The sequence below is a fragment of the Solanum dulcamara genome, chromosome 8 (genome assembly GCF_947179165.1).
Source record: "Solanum dulcamara chromosome 8, daSolDulc1.2, whole genome shotgun sequence".
In the NCBI taxonomy this organism is placed as follows: domain Eukaryota; kingdom Viridiplantae; phylum Streptophyta; class Magnoliopsida; order Solanales; family Solanaceae; genus Solanum; species Solanum dulcamara.
Genome location: NC_077244.1, coordinates 35,704,213 through 35,712,162, shown reverse-complemented (window position 1 = coordinate 35,712,162; position 7,950 = coordinate 35,704,213). Strand labels below are relative to the sequence as shown.

The following is a 7,950-nucleotide window of genomic DNA, read 5'->3' as shown; positions in this document are numbered from 1 at the left end:
ATTCATTAAAACATGATCATAAACATTATAGGTAAAGATAGTAACTACCTATCAATCCATCTTTATAAAACATATTAAGAGTAGCTTATTAACTTAGTGATTCATAGGAATTCATAAACTTCGGTGCGATTTGTCCTTATCAACATTCTTAAACATGATTGTGTGAGAATTATACTTATTACAACATAATAACTATCTTAGATCATGATCATCATCATAACTTTTATCATTAAATCATAATCTCAACTTTATTCATAAAAACTTTATTTTGAAAATTATTGAACTCATAATCAACTCATGAAAATTATTCTTAAGCTTCAAGATCATAATTAAAATAGTTTTATGCATGGGCATTCGTAATTCAACTCAAAATCATGCAATTCATGTAGAAATATACTTAGATTAATAATTTATAACAGTTAAAAATAAAATTGAAACAGTCCAATGTAATTCATCAAAACTAGGATTAGTAGACAATTGAAATTTGAAGAAAAACTTTGAGGAAATCTTGGAAGTTGCAACTACGAGTCGTGATTACGACTCGTCATAATGGTTATGAGTCATCATCTTGACTCATCCTGTAGGCCTGAAAACTTGTAAGTTTAAGGGCTTATGAAGTTTTTTTATTAATGGATATGATGAATCATAGAAACTCCTATGACTTATCCTGTTGAGTCATAGGGCATCATCTGAGGTTTGTTCTGACACAGATTCAAGGGCTTCCACTACGACTCATTTCTACGAATTGTAGAGTAAGTCGTATTCTTGAATCCAGCCAATATTTTGAGAAATTCGTCCTTGGTTATAAGTTTCTAACTTTTGGGGTCTTACACAATTCAATTGTCAGATGAATATGAGGGTAAAATCTAAACTCTCAAGAATTTATTGACCATAGTACCTATTCTAGCTTTGTTTTTGGAAGGTAAAGATTTGGTAGTTTACTGCGAGGCTTCACGTTCTTATTTAGGTGTTTTTTTGATGCAGGATTAGCAAGTCATTGCATATGCCTCTAGAGAGTTGAAGGTTCACGAGAAGAATTATCACATTCATTATTTGGAGTTGGAAACTATAGTTTTTGCGCTGAAAATTTGGAAGCATTATCTTTATGGTGTTCATTGTGAGGTATTTACTGATCATCGCAGCCTGCAGGCTATGATCACTCAAAGAGATCTAAATTTGAGATAGTATAGATAGATGGAGATTCTCAAGGATTATGACGTGACTATTTTATATCATCCAGGTAAGGTTAATGTGATGGCTGACACATTGAGCAAGAAGTCTAAGAGCATGGGTAGTTTGTCTTTTTTGGAGGTTTTGAGGCATCCCTTTGATAGAAAGGTTCAGACTCTGGCTAATGGGTTTATAAGACTTGAGTTTTAAAATTTTGGTGGATTTTTTACTCATGTGGAGGTGAGGTCTTCATTTCTAGCTCTAATCAAACCCAGAAAGTTTGAGGATGTTAAGTAAGAAAGATACATGATAAGGTGTTACAAGGGAAATCCATGAAAGCAGTTATAGGCAATGAGGATGTTCTGAGGATCAAAGGGCATATGTATATGCCTCATGTTGGTGATGTAATTAAGACTATTCTGACTGAGGCTCACAATTAAGGATATTCAATACATCTTGGAGCTACCAAGATGTATTGCAATTTGTGGCAACATTATTGGTGGGGTCAAATGAAGCGTGACATTGTGGAGTTCATTACTCAGTTTCTTAATTGTCAGCAGGTTAAGTATAGATATCATAGTCTCGAGGTATGCTTTAGAGGATGCCCATTCCTGAGTAGAAGTGGGAGAGGATTTCTATGAACTTTGTAGTTAGTCTTTAGAAGACCTTGAGTAAGTTTGATTTGATTTAAGTGATTGTAGACAGGTTGATCAAGTCTGCACACTTCATACCAATTCAGGTGACTATAATGCACAGAAGTTTACCAAGATTTATCCCTCAGATTTTTCGATTGCAAAAAGTGTAGATTTCCATTGTTTCTTATAGAGGTATGCAATTTTCGGAGAACTTTCCAGGATAAATTAGGCACCAGGCTTGATTTGAGTACAACTTTTTACCCTCAGACCGATGGGCAATCTAAGAAGACTATTTAAGTATTGGAGGAATTACTTTATGCATGTGTGATCGACTTTGATAGTCATAGGGACTAGTTCTTACCTTTGGTTGAGTTTTCTTATAATAATAGTTATCACTCCAGTATTGATATGTCTCCTTTTGAGGTATTGGATGGCATGAGGTGTAGATCTTATAGTGGTTAGTTTGATGTGTTTGAGGTGAGACCTGAGGTATTTATCTACTAAGAGAGTCCTTAGAGAAGGTTAAATTGATTCAGAGTAAGCTTTTGGCAGCTCAGAATAAACTGAAGGAATATATAGATCGAAAGGTTTGATATATGGAGTTAATGGTAGGAGAACAAGTTTTGCTCAAGTTTTTTCCCATAAAGAGTGCAATGAGGTGTGAGAAGAGAGGTAAGTTGAGTCCTCAATTTATTGGTCCTTTCAATATTCTCAAATGTGTGGGGGAGGTGGCCATAGTACACTTTCATAGGTCCTCATGGACTAAGAAGTGGCAAAAATAAAAAAAATGAACAAGTGGAGAAAAATCTATCAAGCTTCATTATAATGGTCTTCGCTGTAGTGAAGGAAGATTTTCTATAGTGAAGGCAGCAAAGCTGCGAGGCTTCGGTATAGCGAATGGGATGACTCATTCACTATAGCAAAGGCCAAAATATTTTATTCAGTATTTAAGATAGTTTTTCACCCAAGTCTTGATCATAACTTTCTATACTCAACCAAAGAACACCTAGGACGGCCTTTTCGAGGCTTAAGGCTATCTCCTATTGAGGTAAGCGATTTTTATTCGTATTTCCCTCCCAGATTTCATTTTCTTCATTGAATCAGAAAGTGAGTTCTTTGTAGAACCTCGTGGACTAAAATTCTAGGGTTATAGTTGTTAGGTAGAATATAAAGTTAGAATAATTATGCATATTTTTTTATTCTTTTTCATTAAATTTGGCTTGCTTGCCTGAAATTGTTAATCTAGATTTAAACTTTGATTTTGGGGAATTTAGAAACCTCATAATAATGGGTTCTTGAGCACACAATCTATTCAAGAGATGTTAATGGGATTAAAAAAAACTCCATGAATGGGATTGGTATTGGTATGATCACAAAAATTTCCAGTTTGATAAAATAACTCATTAATTATTTGTTAGACCATCTACATAGATGGGTTTGAATAACCAATACCTTTGTTTGAAAAAATTAAAATAGGATATTAAAGTTATTTTACACTTTGTTTATTTAGACTTTGAGCATTCTCAGGCATTGAAGAAGGAGAAAGCTCCGACAATCTAGATTGTTCACTTTCAACTCATCAGTTGAGGTAGGTTATGATTTACTTAGAGTTAGACTTTGTTTTGTTGCTAATATGTAATATGAGTTGTATTGCATGTTGATTTGGTATTGTAACATAGTTGTGGATGTTTAATGAAAATAAGTGTTATTAAAATATGCAATTTATTTTATTGATTAATCATTAATAGTATGATTGATGAACTGGTAATTACTTTGTAATGTGATGATGTTTGTGAGTGAGGACATTATGGCTATGTACGATTGATGCATTACCTTGAGAGAAAATTTGAAAGGATGGCATGTTGAGATGTGCAGATGTAGTGAGCATAACCACTATTCCAATGTTGAGTGGCTTGAGTATGATGTGAATATACAGACAAATGATTGTTTGAAATCAAGTAACATGCTGATATGATACATGAATACCTAGGATCTCTTACAAGTTATTATTAGATGGGCAAATATAAGATCCTTTAGAATATGCATACAAATGAAAGTGATACTAATGATTTGAAAGGTATGTGATTGATTTCTAATAGGTACAGTGATGATGTAACTGAAAGGCCACGATTGATATGATTTCTTTTGACTTGTATCTTAGATAAGTGTTTAATGTGATGAATTGACTTGATGCATTTCAACAAACTTGTTATGATTTACCTGCTGAGTTAGATTGATAATTAAGTTTGTTCAATAATTCATGACGGTACATAGTAATTGAGAACTTGAGGATTTGTGCTGAATGTATTATGTGTTAACTATAGCAAATGTCTATCTATGTATTTTATAAATGTGATTACATATTTTCCGCTAATCTTAGTTGGCATATGATGCCTTCTAGTATATAATATTTGTACTGATGCTACTCATGCACTTTTTGTTGAATGCAGAATGAGATCTAGAGGCGTCTACCAGACCCCGCATTTAGAAAAGTTATTTCCGGATCTTAGGGTGAGCTACTTGAGTTTAAGCTGCTGTAGATCTTTTTATTTTTTATGTCTTTCCTTCTAGACATTGAGATTCCTTAGTTATTAGTATTACTATTTCTTAGACTTGTTAGTTAGATGTTTTAATACAATAACTTTGGATTTTGGGTTATAATAGTTGTGCTTCCGCTTTTGATTAGACTTGTTAGATAAATGCATGGTTCAGGTTCTTAAGTATTAGTTCGTCTATCGGGGGTAGTTAGGTGTCAATCACAGCGATTTGGATTGTGACACAAATATAATCCTAAACTTTATTAGAAGGATCATACATACCCCTATATGAATTCTTTTAAAATCAAAAATTAAAAAAAATTAAAATTTATTTTCAGTTTCGTTAGATAAAAAGGATATATGTGAGTCACTTTTATAATAATAGGGGTATATGTAAGACACTTTTATAATGACAAGGATATATGTGATCCACTTTTATAATGAATGATATATTAATTTTAAATCGCAAAGTTAAAGAGTATATCAAATTATTTTTCCTTAAAATAATGACCATGATCTAAGAAGAAGAAAAATCGAAGAGAGAGAAAAAGAAGAGGGAGGAGGTTTGGGTGTTGGGTGATTGTAGAGAGAGAGGGGGGGGGGGGGGTTAACTTCAATATTCTTTCTTTTCTTTATAATTAATTTATAATGGAACTCAAAATTAGGTCACATATGAGACCACATGTTAATTAATTTTGAATTCTTTTAACATAAAAATCCTAAAATATTTCCCTTGAAGTATGAGATATATAATATTGTCCTCCGTCCACTTTGTGGAAGTTTATAAATAGGGGAAGATTTTAGCCAAAAAGTTAACGCCAAAATCATTTTGGGCCTAAAAGATGGATAGAAAATAATATCATAGTAAATTTCACAGTTCAGGAGTATTTAGGCCTTTCCCCTTTAATTTTAATATTTCATGTACTCCCTTCGTATCATTTTATCGCATTCCTATATTAAAAATAGATGTTTCGTTTTACTTAAATATTTTATCCAAATAACTATATAAAGTAGTAGTAAGTAAATTTAGCATTTCAATGCATCATTAATAAAACTACCTAAATCTGCATATTTTGTGGGTGTGTATTGTGTTAATTAATAATATATATATATATATATATATATATATATATATATATATAGTAATTTATTGTGTGTATGTTATATTATTAAGAACTAAAATATTTTAAAAATTAAAGTAAATTCTTTGATTTTTTCAACAACTTCATTCAGGCAACATGTTTGTTTCATTCAATTTTTTAATATTTTAATTAAAAGAGAAACATGAGAAACTATATAAAGGGGAGAATCCATTGTCAATTGTTGATTATGTATAATTCATATATAATGTTTAAATTTATTAATTAAAAAAACAAAGGATGATGATAATGAGTGTAAAAAAACAACTTGAATCAAAACCAAAATAAGAAGAAAACATAAAAGCACAAGAAGCGGTCCAATGTTTCTAGTAAATTTTTTTCAAAATATTACTTAAATATATTTGTAGAAACTCTTTTTATATATATATAAGGTAAAATCTATTAATTTAGAAGTGTTAAACAATATGTTTTGTTACCTATATCAAGTATGGGATTTAATTAATTTCAAAATATTAAATATTAGGATAATTATTAAATGAAAATTATTTTACAAAAATAATAAATGATAATTTTATCTATTGTATAATTTTTAATGAATTAACAAAAAAGTTCAATCAAAATTTTGAAGGATTTCCATAATTTTAATATAATATAAATTGATTTAAAAGAATACACTTTTAATTAAAAAACAATTAAGAGAGGCATAAATTATAAATGTTAAGTAATACTCCCTCCATTTCATATTAAGTGGATTTTTGAGAGATTTTTTATTATTCAAAATAATTGAATTGTTCAAAGTTGAAGATAGATGTTTGAATTTTTTTTCATATTTGCCCTTTTATTTATTGAAGTTTTATATATTTTAGGAAATAAATTACACTACTTGTAAAGTTATATTTATGATTTTACAAAGAGTAATAATGGAAAATATAATTTAAATTATGTCTTTAAATATTTTTTTTAATATGTGTATACTATATTAAAAATCCACTTAATATAAAATGGAGAGAGTATTGAAGGAATAACTTGAAAGGGAAAGAGTAGGTAAGATGACATTATGACTGCTACAGTAACAACATATCCAATCTTCCAAACATCTGACTTTTCCGAGCACTAACTAAAGGAAATAAAGCGCATATCAGCTTTTCTTTGATTTTTGGCTTTAATACAACATTAACGTCCGATAAAACTAAGCACGCGCTTTAATACAAATCTATTAGAATGTGAAAAAGGAATAGTATTTAAAGTTAAGTTTAAAAAAATGTATTTGAAAATAGAAACGAAGTTTCAACATACAATTCACTTGAAAAATTGCAAAGGAAAAAATAAATTATTTCAAAAGTTTTAGAATTTGTTTTACAAATTTGAAAAAAAAAACTTCAAATTGGAATTAAAAATTGACCATAATGTATAATCAAATAATTTTTTATATTTATTTTTTAAAAAGAAAAAACGGAATTACAATCCAAACTCGTTTATATGAAAACCAATTATTAAACTTTAATATAATTGGGAAGAAATCAAAATCATTCATCATATGACCATGACTAATGAGTTAGGCCTTTCATCACTAGCTAGTTGCATTTACAACAGTTGATTCGATATATAATAACGACATGATATAAGCTGCACTCGTCTTGTTCCCCAAAAAAAATTAATAAAGAAAAGAAGATTTTTACATGATTATTCATTTGGATCATAACTATTACCTATTCATTTTTAATTTATTTATCTTAATATTTTTTTTAGTTTTTTTAAAAAAGTATGTATCCTTCCTTTTAAGTCGGCTTTTTAAATATTATTTTTCAGTCGACATATTTAATACCACAAAATTAAAGGGAATTTTAATATATATTCTACATATGTTTAATTTAAAATCACAAGATTCAAAAGTTTTCTTTAGTTTCTATAAATTATGTATCAAGTCAAAATTAGATAAATAAATTTTAAAAAAAATAATCATTTATATTTATTTGTAAACTTCGCCTCTTAAAGAAATTGCATATATATTTAAGCGCGAAGAATCTAGACCCGCCACTTGATCATATTTAAGTGGGAAGAATCTAGAGTCGCGGGAAGGTTAATGATAAAATGTCCAAGGTAATTCTTGAAAAGACTTAGAGAAATCTAGAACATTGTAGAGAAGTCTTGATTGATAGCCCTTAAAATACTCTCTAAGTATGTTGAGAATTTTAAAAGAGGGACTAATTTATAAATATAAAAGGACTTGTATAATAATTACTATTTGCACTTAAGTTCCTAGTGAGTAGTATAAATAGAAAGGGTCAAACCCATCGGTGGCCCCCTAAAGTTGGCACCAACTTTCACTTAGACACCTAAACCAGGAGATGTTCATTTTAGACACCTCAAGTAAGGTCCTGATGTGTCATTTTGACACTTTTTAATCTGAAGTTGTAGTCAAGAGCGTGTATTACACTTTTGTCCACATGAATTAGTTGACCAATTATATTAAGCCAACACTGTCTTCTTTACACATCATATAGCTTT

General features: G+C 29.7%; 1 long non-coding RNA gene across 2 annotated transcripts; it reads left to right on the top strand.

Moving 5' to 3' along the window:
* The first annotated feature begins 2,603 nt into the window (after positions 1-2,603).
* LOC129901695 (uncharacterized) lies at positions 2,604-4,453 on the top strand. Of its 2 annotated transcripts, none has more exons than XR_008769918.1 (3): positions 2,604-2,853; positions 3,333-3,393; positions 4,256-4,453. It is a non-coding gene; the product is annotated as an uncharacterized LOC129901695 (long non-coding RNA). The 2 variants fall into 2 exon arrangements; XR_008769917.1 differs by having other exon boundaries at positions 3,316-3,393.
* The last annotated feature ends 3,497 nt before the right edge of the window (positions 4,454-7,950 follow it).